The sequence below is a fragment of the Panthera leo genome, chromosome B3, assembly GCF_018350215.1.
Source record: "Panthera leo isolate Ple1 chromosome B3, P.leo_Ple1_pat1.1, whole genome shotgun sequence".
Lineage (NCBI taxonomy): Eukaryota > Metazoa > Chordata > Mammalia > Carnivora > Felidae > Panthera > Panthera leo.
This window is the reverse complement of record NC_056684.1, coordinates 89113577-89127323: the sequence shown is the minus strand read 5'-3', so window position 1 is coordinate 89127323 and position 13747 is coordinate 89113577.

Sequence of the window (13747 nt, the reverse complement as noted above, 5' to 3'; positions counted from 1 at the left end):
TTAACAACACATAATTGTCACTGATGTATTTGAAAGTAAAACATTTATATTATCTGCATATTAAGCAAGTCATTATGACCTCTTTTTTTTAAAGGCATACAAAAATGTAAGTGTTGAGTATGAGAAAATCCTAACACCCAAAGTAACAAAAATTTTGCCCCTTCTTCATTCCTATCAAGAATAATAAAATTTGTTTTTATAAATATCAACAAGGCAACAGCAATGATTATCCTAAATAAGAATGGAAAATTCTGCTCCCACCTGAATAGTCTCCTCATGCATCTCCACAGCATGCTGCATGATTGGTTGATAGCAACCCTGTGCCGAATCGACCAGAATCAGTAAACGCTGCTCTAGTAGACCTCCAATAGAAGTCAATGTCCTTCATCTTTGTCAATTTGAACACTGATACATTTAAATTTAAACTAAACTCTTTGCTTTTCAAAACTCTAGAGCAGCATTGCCTTTGCTTTGTATTGTAGGGACAGTTTTCTTCTTTTTATTCAATGAACATGGGTTCTTTTGGAATAATTTAGAAAAAAAAAAAAGTTTTGCAATAGGCAGAGGATCTGAATAGACATTTTTCCAAAGAAGACATATAGATGTCCAACAGACACATGAAAACATGCTCCATTTCCCTAGTCATCAGGGAAATGGAAATCAAAACTACAATGAGGTATCACCTTACACCTGTCAAAATGGCTAAAATCAAAAACACAAGAAATAACAAGTGTTGGTGAAGATGTAGAGAAAAAAGTAACCCTTGAATACTATTGGTGGGAATGCAAATTGATGTAGCTACCATGGAAGACAATATGGACATTCCTCAAAACAAAAAATAAAAATGTCGGGGGGGGGCCTGGGTGGCTCAGTTGGTTAAGTGTTGGAATCTTAGTTTCAGCTCAGGTCGTGATCTCATGGTTTCGTGAGTTTGAGCACTGCATCAGGCTCTGTGCTGATGGTGTGGAACTTTCTTGGGATTCTCTCTCTCTTTCTCTCTCTCTCTGTTCCTCCTCAACTCATGCTGTCTCTATCTCTTTCAAAAATAAATAAATAAAATAAATAAAAATAAAAATGTCATATGATCTAATAATTTAAGTACTTACTTATTCCACTATTTATTCAAATAAAACAAAAATACTGATTTGAAAAAAAATGCACCCATGTGTTTACTGCAGCATTATTTACAATAGCCAAGACATGGAAGCATCCTAAGTGTCCAGTGATAGATAAATGGATAAAGAAGATGTGAAAGATATATATGTGTGTGTGTGTGTGTATATATATATATATATATATATATATATATATATATATATATATAAAATATATATAAAAAAGATATATATATATGAGATATATGTATATATCTGTGTGTATGTGTGTATGTATGTGTGTGTGTGTGTGTATATATATATATATATATATATATATATATATATATATGGAGTATCAGTCATAAAAAGGATGATATCTTAAAATTTGTGACAACATGGATGGACCAAGTCAGACCAAGAGAGATAAATACCATAAGATTTAATCCATATGTGGAATCTAAAAAAACAAAACAAATGAATAAACAAACAAAAGCAGAATCGGACCTATAATTACAGAGAACAATCTGATGGTTGCCATAGGGGCATGGGGTGGGGGGATGGGCAAAATGAAGGGGGGTGGCAGATACAGGTTTCAAGTTATGGAATGAATAAGTCATTGGAATGAAAGGCACAGTATAGGAAATATAGTCAATGATACTGTAATAATGTTGTATGATGACAGATGATAGCTACACTTGTGGGGAGCATAGCATAATGTATAGAGATGTTGAATCAATATGTTGTACACCTGAAACCAATGTAACAATGTGTGTTAACAATACTCTAATTAAAAAATATATATATCAGAAAAGGTTTTACAGAAAATAAAAGAATATATGGGGCACCTGGGAGGTTCAGTTGGTTAAGCCTCTAACTTCAGCTTCAGGTCATGATCTCATGGTTCATGGGTTCAAGCCCTGCATTGGGCTCTTTGCTGAGAGCTCAGAGTCTACTTTGGATGCTCCTTCTCCCTCTCTGCTCCTCCCCCTTTTGCTCCTTCTGCTCCTCTCCCTTTTGCGCTCTCTCTCTCTCTCTCTCTCTCTCTCAAAAATAGACATTAAAAAAAGAAAGGAATTTGTAATGCTAACAAGTTTCATCATTACATGCTATATGCCCACTCTCTCTTTATCAGTAAATCTTAGGACTTGATCAAATGACAAATAATACACACTTTATCAAGTACCAATGTACTCAACTTAATTTTTTTAGAGGGCAAATTTATTTAAAACAAATTTTTAAAGTCAATTATACACCCAGCAAGGAGTTCAAACTCAAGACCCTGAGATCAAACGTAGCATGCTCTGCTGACTGAGCCAGCCAGGCTCCCCATCAACTTCAAATATATAAAACAGGCAATACAGCTTTCAGCTAAACAGCGATTGCATTGGGAATCATCACAACATCTCGGATGCATGACCTTTCCATATGAACTTGGAGAAATTACCCCTCCATTCTTTCTGTCTCTTCTAATGCTTCTGTCACATGGCCTCTCTGGGAGTACTGCCAGTGCACCCCTCCTGCTGTCACTGCAATTATTAAAGACTAACCGATTTGGATATTCACAAATAATGGCCCACTTAACATTCCACATTTATCTTTACTCACTATTCATTGGAAGTGGGGTGAAGAGGAAGTATTTTCAGAAGGTAAATTCTAGATCAAATTCCAGGCACTCTTAGGTCTGAGAAAAGAGTTCAGACCTGCTGATCCATATGTGACTCTGGATTAATACCTTCATGGACAAAATGTTCTTTGTCCTAGTGAATCTCTTTTTATGGAGAGATTTACAGTACTACAATGCTGCATGTATGCCAGGAATAACATGATTTAGAAGGTCCAGAGTAGTGATAGTGTGCTTTCAATTAGGCCCATAAATTTCCCCAAATATCTTTTTATCTCCTGTATGCTCATCAGCAAAGATATTGATCTCAACTTCTATGAAACTGCCAAAAGTTTATTACACAGACAGCACTAGATAAAATATAAAGAAATGTTTACTACACCAATCATCACCAAAGTGGTTAATTATACTGCATTAATTAATTAAATGTAATTTATCAAACATTAAATAAATGCTTACTACACCAAATGCCTAGCTTTCTCAGCAAAAGGGTTCCTATTACATTTACCATATTTACATAAATAGCAGTAGTCGTGAAAGATCATTGATGATTAAATATTGTACTCAGTGGGTCTGGGGGTATAGCAATACTGAAGTCACACACATACACACACACAAAACCAATAAAAATTTTAGCAATATTGGTTTCCAAGTATCCTTTAACAGATCTGGGATAACATGGTACATACAGGACTGTTTCTCTTCTCTGTTTATAACTGGCATAGTTTATACCACTATCTTTACTACATACAGGAGTGTTTGTCTCCTCTGGTTATACCACTGGGATAGTTATCTCTATGATCCAATTATAAGGGAAGCACAGTGAAGAGCACATTTCCCAGTGTTAACATTATAATAACATGAGCAGCTCTAACTTTAAGAGTGTTATTCTCCCTTGTCTTCCTTGGTCACCTGACCATTGTCCTTAGAACACATCCTATTGCATAGCATCTATTCATTAACGTATATAGTTTACTCTTGAACAACATGGGTTTGAGATGCATGAATCCATTTATACACGAATTTTTTTCAGTAGATACAGTACAGTACTATAAACGTATGTTTTCTTCCTTATGATTTTCTAACTAACATTTTCTTTTCTGTAGCTTACCTTATTGTCATAATACAGTATATAATACATATAACATTCAAAATATATGTTAACCAACTGTTATGCTATTGGTAAGGCTTCCAGTCAATAATAGGCTATAATAAATATCTCTGAAATAGACTTAAGTTTTTGGAAGTAAAAAGTTAAATATATAACTTTTTGACTGTGCAGGGGGTCAGTGTCCCTAACCTCTGCACTATTTGAGGGTCAACTGTACATTATCATTTTTGGATGAGGTTACATGACTGCTTTCAATGTTGCACTCATGAACACTGTTCCATCAATTTACTGATATTGATGCTTCATATGTATATTACCTAATCCTCCTTCCATGCTTCTACCATATGCTGAAAACATGAGTGTAGATTGGTCTCAATGATACATTAAACATATAATTATAAAAATTGTGTTTTCCAGGAAAAGTACTTATTCTTCTTTTCAGAACAGCCTCACAATTGTCCCTTCCGGAGTGATATTTGGGATCCATGGTGAGCATAGGTAGACCAGAAAAGCTATAGCAAAACATTATACCAAACATCCAAGTAACCACCTCAACATAGTACTATATTGTAGCATAGTCCCATGGTACAGGTGTCCCCCATTATTGTACGTCAGTGGTCTGTGATATTCAGAGGTAAAATGTTGTTTTCTGGAAAATACCTGATGTATTATAGTTCATAAATCATGAAGCAAATGAGAAGTCCAATACAGTGACATTTATTCTAATAATTAAAAGATACACACAGTTTCAATTTTAGTCAAATGATCAGTTAAATTATTATTTAAAGCTCATAAACGGGTTTCAGTATACTTGCATAAAGAGGAAAAAGCAATTTTGATAATTTTTTCCTACTAGTGCCCATCATTGAGAGAAACAACTCAAAAAAGTTACTCCCTTGTTCTGAGTGCTTTATGGAAGAGATAAATACCATTATTCCCAGTGTTAACTCTCACTTTTTGAATCCTTTACTTTCAGTAACCATTTCTACCTTTCTCAAATTATCCACAAATAATCCATACACTCCTTCTCTTGATATAACTCTCCTTCTCTTGATATAATTCACAAACTTACCTATAAATCTGGCAAAAGTATAACTTCATCAGTCCTTTCCCTGCTATCTACTCCCAGAATTGAATTGTCTAACTTAAGAACTTTAAGAAAATGAAGCTTTCCTTCTCCTACCCTAGACCAAGTTATAGCTGCTCTTCTGAGTTTTAGCATAGCCTTACACAGGGTTGCTTCAGAGATAACCTACAAAAAGATGAAAAGATCTAGAAATGACACCTTGTGCCAAGATGGATTTGTGGTTGAAACCTGCAAATGTAAGACAGGAAAAACATGGATGCCAAAAACACACAAAACATTTTGTGAGTCAGTATAGTAGGCATCCTCTAAGATGATTTCTAATGATCCCCATTTATTTGTCTTAACACTATTGTAATTTTCTTCTAACCAATAAAATGAAGCAACTCTTATGAATGTCACTCTTATGACTAGATTACCAAAGACTATGACTTCCATCTTGCTAGCACACTCTATTGCCTTCATGGTCTGCATGCTTTGATGAAGCTTCTGCCATACTAGACAGAACTGCTGTCATGTGGCAAAGAACTGAGGCTGACCTCCAAGCAACAAGCATCTTAGAACAGAGGTCTTCAATCCGACCACCCAAAGAAACTAATCAATTCTGCTATCAAACCACATGAGCATGACTTTCCCTAGTCAACTTTCAGATGAGAACCTAGCCTTAGCCTATACTTTAATTGAAGTGGTAGGAGAGACCCTAAAGCAGAGTGCCCAGTTAAACTTTGGCCATATTTCTGGCCCATATACATTGCAAAATGATGAATGTGTATTCATTTAAGCTATTAAGTTTTGTGTTAGTTCCATAGCAATAGATAACTAACACAGTTGAGAAAAATTGAGAGTTTTGTTGCAGCATAATTGTTTACACCACCTTCCCACTACTGCACCCTAAGAACCTTTTAAAAGGAGATCCCTCTTTACTTACTTTCTTGTATTCAAAGTAACAAGGATTCATCAAAGCCAATCTCCAATCTCCTCTAACCCTCTTCTTTTTGAAACAAATATAACTGACCCTTGAACAACATGGGGGTTGGGAGTGCCAACCTCCTACACAGTCAAAAATCTGTATATACCTTTTAACTCCCCTAAAACTTAACTACTCATAGCCTGCTATTGACCAAACACCTTACAATAATACAATCAATTACATATTTTGTATATCAAGTGTATTAAGTACAGTATTCTTACAATTAAGTAAGTTAGAGAAAAAGAAAATGTTATTAAGAAATTATAATGAAAAACACATTTATAGTACTGTAATGTATTTCTGTATTTTTAAAAAAGCTGCATATAAGGGGACTCACACAGTTCAAACCCATGGTGTTCAAGAGTCAACTGTAATTTAATCAACTATTCCAATTTTATGTTAAATTACTACTTTAAGAGTTAAAGTAGTAACTGCTGAGTAGTAGTCATTTTACAACAGGTACCTAGGTCCAAGGAAATATATAGATGGGTGCTACAAATCAAAATATGTTTTCCCAATACTTTCATTGTAATATTCACTATGGTTTTAGCAGTAATATACACAATTCCTAAATTAGAGTACATCTAGATTTCTGACAGGGTCCATTAAAATTTTCCATGGGTAAACGGGTCCATCTGACAAGTATGACCAGGATATTGTCCTCAAAGCAATCATTATATGGCAAGTTTCAATAAATCTGTTACATTTGCATTCTGAAAAGTCTTTTGTAACCATTGTTGTTCAGCTAGTACATATTATTTTTTTTTTAATTTTTTTTTTAACATTTATTTATTTTTGAGACAGAGAGAGACAGAGCATGAATGGGGGAGGGGCAGAGAGAGAGGGAGACACAGAATCCGAAACAGGCTCCAGGCTCTGAGCTGTCAGCACAGAGCCTGACGTGGGGCTCGAACTCACGGACCACAAGATCATGACCTGAGCCGAAGTCGGCCGCTTAACCGACTGAGCCACCCAGGTGCCCCTAGTACATATTATTAGATAAATATTAACAAATGATTACTTTGGTGATTACTGTATATAATTTGTTTTTGTTTTGATATTCTGATTGTAAATTCTAGGAGTCAAAGTTAGAATTTACCTTCCTTCTTCAGTGGAGGAAAAGGATAAAGAAGAAAAGAAAAAGGAAATAAATGGGAGATTATAAAATTTATGAAGAAAGATAAGTCAGGTAGAGTACACAGTACAATGAAGAAGAAAGAAAGTTGATAAAGAAAACTGTGAAGCAAGAAAAAGCTTACCATTAATTATAAATATATTCACTGAATCAACAACTTCTGCTTTTCATCACTTTGTTTTCAATCTAGATTGGGAGTTAGAAACAATGGCAGCACCTTGCCATTGTGAAATATTTAATAGTCTTGGCCTACAGAAACTTCCAGAGGTTACATAACATGAAATATTTGGGCTGGTGACTTTAATATATACCTTTACTTATTTCAGAGCAGAAACACAGTTTACTTCCTGGGGACTTACTATTAGATAAGCACATTCAGGGTGCCTCTGTGGTGCAGTCGGTCAAGCAGCCTACTCTTGATATGGGCTCAGATTATGATCTCACGGTTCCTAAGATTGAGCCCCACGCTGGGCTCTTGCTGATAACATCAGGCCTGTTTGGGACTCACCCTCTCTCTCTGCCTGTGCCCTGTGCTCTCTCTCTCTCTCTTTCTCAGTCAAAATAAATAAATAAACATTTTTAAAACGATAAACACATTCATGGCAAAAACAATCTAAAATATTGGGGTGCCTGGGTGGCTCAGTCAGTTAAGCATCTAACTTTGGCTTGGTTCATGATCGGTGGTTTCTGAGTTTGAGCCCCCACATCGGGGTGTCTGGTGTCAGCACAGAGCCTGCTTTGGATCCTCTGTCCTCCAATTTTGCTGCCCTTCCTCTGCTCATGCACTGTCTCAAAAATAAATTTTAAAACTTATTAAAAATATATAATGTTTTCTAAATTTGATATATATTTAGAGCCTACTAAATAACTTTCAAATAAATTATTCACTTAAAAGTGATCTATAAACTTAAAAATTTCGGGGCGCCTGGGTGGCTTGGTTGGTTAAGCGTCTGACTTTGGCTCAGGTCATGATCTCACGGTCTGTGAGTTCGAGCCCTGCGTCGGGCTCTGTGCTGACAGCTCAGAGCCTGGAACCTGTTTCAGATTCTGTGTCTCCCTCTCTCTCTGACCCTCCCCCGTTCATGCTCTGTCTCTCTCTGTCTCAAAAACAAATAAACGTTAAAAAAAATTAAAAAAAAAAAAACTTACAAATTTCTTATAATTTTGAAAAGAATGTTCGATTTTGTCAAATCTTCATTAATATAAACAGTACCTATTGATAAAACTGTGATGATTAATTAAATAATGATAGCAGATTTTTTCTTAAAATCATAATATATTCATAAAGTTTTATATTTATTTTAAATCAAGATCCCAGTAACCAACACATGTGGTAGAGAGCCGTCTGGTAATTTAGGATTGAAAAGCACCATATGAGACCTTGAGCAATTGTATTCTGATGTATGCATTCCCTATATATCAATCTTCTAATATTCTATACCACACTTGAGAGAGATTACAATTATGGCACCTTTAAATAAATATGAAAACCAGGAATTGAGCAACTTATGTGGATCACCTTAATAGCTGAACTTTGACAAAAAAAAAAAAACAGTCAAGACTCCTATGACCTTACAATGATTGTAATGCCCATCATTAGGAGCTCAATATTAGCGTTAACAGAAACAAGGAGGACCTATTAAAAAGTATGAAGTCTGTAAGAATCCATGATCATAATAATATTAATAAATTACGTTATTTTCTTCATGCTGAAAATAGCATGGGTTTGGCAATGTCAAATGCCTTTTTTTATCAGATTTTAATTTCCAAGGTAAAGAATACTAAGTATTTTAGAAGATTTTGTAAAGATTGACATTAAAATCAATTACATTTGCAATTATAATTAATGAACTACTTGACTTTATTTCCATATCAGGTTTATGCAACTTCAAAAGATGAAAAAAAAGTCAAGTAATTTAGGGTAATGAAGATTTTGGAGTAAATTATTTTGTTAACTAAAATTTATTTGCTTGTCCAAACTTTTACAGAAATATGCAGGGTCAGTGGGAAAGATATTGATTCAGGCTTTGAATAAATATTACATTAGTTTTTTCTAAAATAATTTTAAGTAACAATAGAAAAATTCCTGTATGTTAGTTAAAAAGGAGACACTAGTTGCTTTGAGGAAATTTTCTTCAACTCATGAAAAGTAGGTGTCTGCCTAAAACACTTTAGTAATAATAAAACAACAAAACAAAAAAGTAAAGATTGCCTGGAAGAAACAAAGATTACCATTAAGCCCTCAAATAGCAGATAATGACTATTTGCCGTTATTTCTCATCACTCCTCTTTTTTTTTTTTTTTTTTTTTTTTTGGTATTTATTCGTCTCTCTCTCCCTCTCTCTCTCTCTCTTTTTAACATACTAAGTTCACGCTGTTTTAAATCCTATTTTTTTCACCACAAAACTCCAAGCTCTTTTCAATGGCAGTGAAAGTTCTATTAAAACATAATTATTAATCTCTGCATACTATTTTAGTATATTAATACTTAACCCTATACATATTCTTAAAATAATTTTCAAACATAGTTTTCCTACCTTAAACATACATGACCTTTTTTTCCCCCAGTTCCCTGGTGGTTTCTGGTTTGCGGCAATCATGGTATTTGTGGTCACTAGATTGCAGATGACAATTTTCCTCAAAGAATGAAGTTATATGTTTACTTACACAAACTAGTTAAGGAAATATGGTTAGTTAAGGTAAGATGAACTGTATTTTTAAATTAGATTGAGGCTCCCTTTTTGAAAAGCTAAAGCTAGCTTTGCTCTTTAAAATCACGTTTCATCTGTTCAGTAGATAAGCATCGTCACAAGAACTGTAATATGATTCTCTGGAAAGGTTATTTCTGAAATACTAAAGAAGGGCACCTAGCCTGTCATCCCTGCAAATGGGAACCAGGATGAATTATTAACTACCACATATGCCAGGGGAAAAGATGAATCTGTTTTCAAAAGGTAACACACAAAAATCAAAATATTCTTTAGTCAAGGGACTCAAGGGGTATTTGAAAAGTATATTCAGATATCTGAGGTCTCTATACCACAATTCGGCTTTGGCAAACATTCACATCAGGCTGGCAAACATTCACATCAGGCTATACGATTCTTTGAGATTTAATGAAGTAGTTAGAATCAAGAAGACTGATTTCACAAAATATTACAATATCCCATCATTGTGAGCAATCCAAGAAATTCAGCAAAAGATAATTTGGATCTAAGAAGAGGTTCTGTCTAATATCATTTAATATACTGACCATTCCTGAACAAATAGACCAAGTGATTCAGGATGATGAAATCATATACTTTTTGCTTAAAATTTGTAAGTATGCTTTAATTATGTCTTACTCATTTTCTTGCCACTAAAACTGATGGTCAAATTTAGGTATCTTCACTAAACATTAACTTAGTGTTCTTCTTTGTATTACTGTAGGCCAGGCTGCATTAACAGATCCCTAAAATTGTAAAGGTTTGAATGCAAGGGATTTTTTTTTAAGTTTACAGAACAGAAAATTGGTTGGTGGCAATCTAGGTTTACATTGGTGCATACTTTACACGTTAGTTTTGTGGGTTTCCATCTTTGTCAAACAGGAGGAAAAGAGTGTGGAAAAACAAAGGGAGAAGTTTTCAGAATCCTGGACTGCAAGTGCCAAATACCCCTTCTTGCTCCTTTTTCATGGTTAGAACTTGGTTTCAAGGTCATACCAATTATGAGAAAGATTAGAAAATGTGGTCTAGCTGATGCCCAGAAGAAGGGGAAAGGGATCTTCTTAAATAATCAGCAGGCTTTTTATAATTTTCACAACTAGAGAGCCTATATGAACATATGCAAGTTCACTCATATCCTGTCTCAGCTTTTTAATGAAGGGTTCTTCATGACTAAATTCTCACAAATTGCAGTTGATACTAATATTTTCAAAGTCTGAAAATCAACTCAGGAAAAGGAAGCATGGTTATTTTACTTCTTGAACATTTTCCAGTGAAAATATTGACATGGGCAAATAAAGCACCTACATCCATTCAGATTTTCAAAAAATAATGATGTCATCATACAAAAAGTTTAAGAGGATTCAACTGAAAAGTTAAGACTGCATCCTAACTTGCCAGAAATTGTATCATTTTGGGAGGTATCATCTGGATTTCCCACATAATTTTTCTTCATATCAAACATGAGAAAAATATCCATATTCATAGTTCAAACTTGCTGCAGAGATAATTCATTCTCATCTAATGCAAAAAACAAATTCCCATTTTGGTAGTCACACAGCATGCACCTTCATCCATTTTCCAGTACTGTCATTGTTTCTTAAACTGTAATGTGCATTCAAGTCATATGAGGTTTAAGGTAAAAATATAAATCCCATGAACTTGCTTTCTGAGATCCTGATTCTTTGGAGCCAGAGTCTCCATTTTTCGCAAACAAGCAAGGTAATTCTGGCACAAATGACAGAGACCAAGCTTACAGAACAGAGTTACAGCTCAGTGTCTTTGAATGTGGGCATCCTTTCCATAGTATTTTGTATTTATCAAATCTAGGGCAATGTTTTTTCCATAGCAAGCACCTGATTAATGACTGTTAAGGAATACATAAATAATTGATTGGTGTAATGTAAAACATAAAATGTTAAAAATTAAATAAAGTTTGAAAAAACATACCTCTGCTAATTACTAGCTTTTTGATGTGACAATGTTAGACAATGCTCTGGACTTCATTTTCCATGCCTGCCAAGTGAAAATTATACTATCGCTTAGTGTTAAAAAGATCTAAAAATGTATATGTAGTGTTTTGCACAAAATAGACAGTAAATTTATAAGATTTTATAATGATTTGATTATGCAGGTATACTAACTATAAATCTTGTAATCCATCAAGTTTCATCTAAATAGTTTAAAAGATAGTAGTCAAAATATATGTTTTCTACACTTATCATATGTAAAAGGAAAATTTGATCAGTATAATTTTTTTTAAGTTTATTTATTTATTTTGAGAGAGACAAAGGCAGCATGAGTGGCAGAGGGGCAGAGAGACAGGGAGAGAGAGAAGCCCAAGCAGGCTCTGCACTACCAGCACAGAACCGACGTGGGGCTTGAATTCACAAACAGCGGGATAATGACCTGCGCTAAAAAGAGAGTTGGGACGCTTAACTGACTGAGCCACCCAGGCACCTCTGATCAATATAATATTTAAGAGACATAAGTTAATTCCTCAGTGATGTTGGAGAATCTTTAAAGAATTCAGAAATGCAGTCACTGGGCTAAGAATTGGGATATTTGGTTTGAGGTAACTGAAAAGTTACACAATCCACTTTACTTATCTGAGACACTATTTTCTTAACTATGTAATTAAGAAGTAGAAGTAAAGTGAAAGCTTCCTTCGATTCTAAATTCTATGATGGTATGGGCTAAGAAATCATATTAAGTGAAATAGGATTATATGCCAGGCAACGAAATCCATTTTTCTTTTAAATCATCAATATTAAAAAAATTAAGATAAAATGATAGTTAAATAATTGTCTAATTGAATTTAATTGAATCTATAATTTAAGAAAAACAAAGTTACTCCTTTTTTAAACTTTATGTGATATTTCTGAAGTCCTCAAAACATTTTGATGAGTACCATATGTTACAAATGAAAAGTATGTTTACCCAAAGTTTCCAGACTATAGAAAGTATTTCAAAATCTAAAATTATGCTCAATACAATTTGTTGAAATTAAATTTAAATAATGACATATAAATTGTTTTACTGTAATCACTGACCCAAGACTATCTGCTACTTGAATTGTCTAAGAAGCCAATGCCTAGTGTGCCCTTCATCTTTTATTTCCCTTATATAGAATTGCTGGGGACAGTGCAGGGATGGTTTACTCTGGAAATGTGAAATATACTTGCATGTTCTTCTTTTCCTACTTCCTTTTATACCCTGCATGATTCAGTCTGATATTTCAATGCTGTTCTATTTTATTTAATATCTAATAGTTTATAAACCTACATCATATGCCTTATCTCTCCTACAATTACAGTTATAATTTATTTTATTAGATATAAAGGGCACTCACAATTGCCCCATGACACATTTCATTAAGCTTTCTATTACATTATGCTATATACCACTGTTATATATAAAACAATTATAATATACAAAATTGTGAACATCTATTTTTATTAATTTGGAAATTATATATTTAATTTTAAAGAGTTACAATTTTGCACCACATCGGTAATTGTTTTCTAATTTTGGTACAATTTATTTTTATATATTGACTTCTATAAGAGTTCTTATATTAACTTGAAATAAGATCATTTATTATTCTATATGTATTAAATGTGAACATCAAGTAGGTCCTCTCATAAAAATGGTTGGATATAAGCTATAAAATATACCTCAAGCCTTTTGGAAAAGAAATCTCATTGAAATGTAAACATAAATTCATGTGAAACATATGAAAACAATACAGTTCATTGTTTAATAAAGTAGTGAAGTAAGTAGTATTACCTAAAACCAGGATGACATTTCAAAACATATACTACAGGAAGCAGGGAAGTATGAGCAGGGGATTTTCTGACTGCTTTTTGTTGTTTGAAATGTTTTCAATATTTTAATCTACAATAATTTAGTCTCTTTTGTGATACTCACTGTACCACTACTATCAAAAAAAAATGGTTATCCTTTTATTCCTAAAAAGAATAGTTTTTTAGCTGCTCAAAGAAGGGCACAGGAGTTCTTTAATATT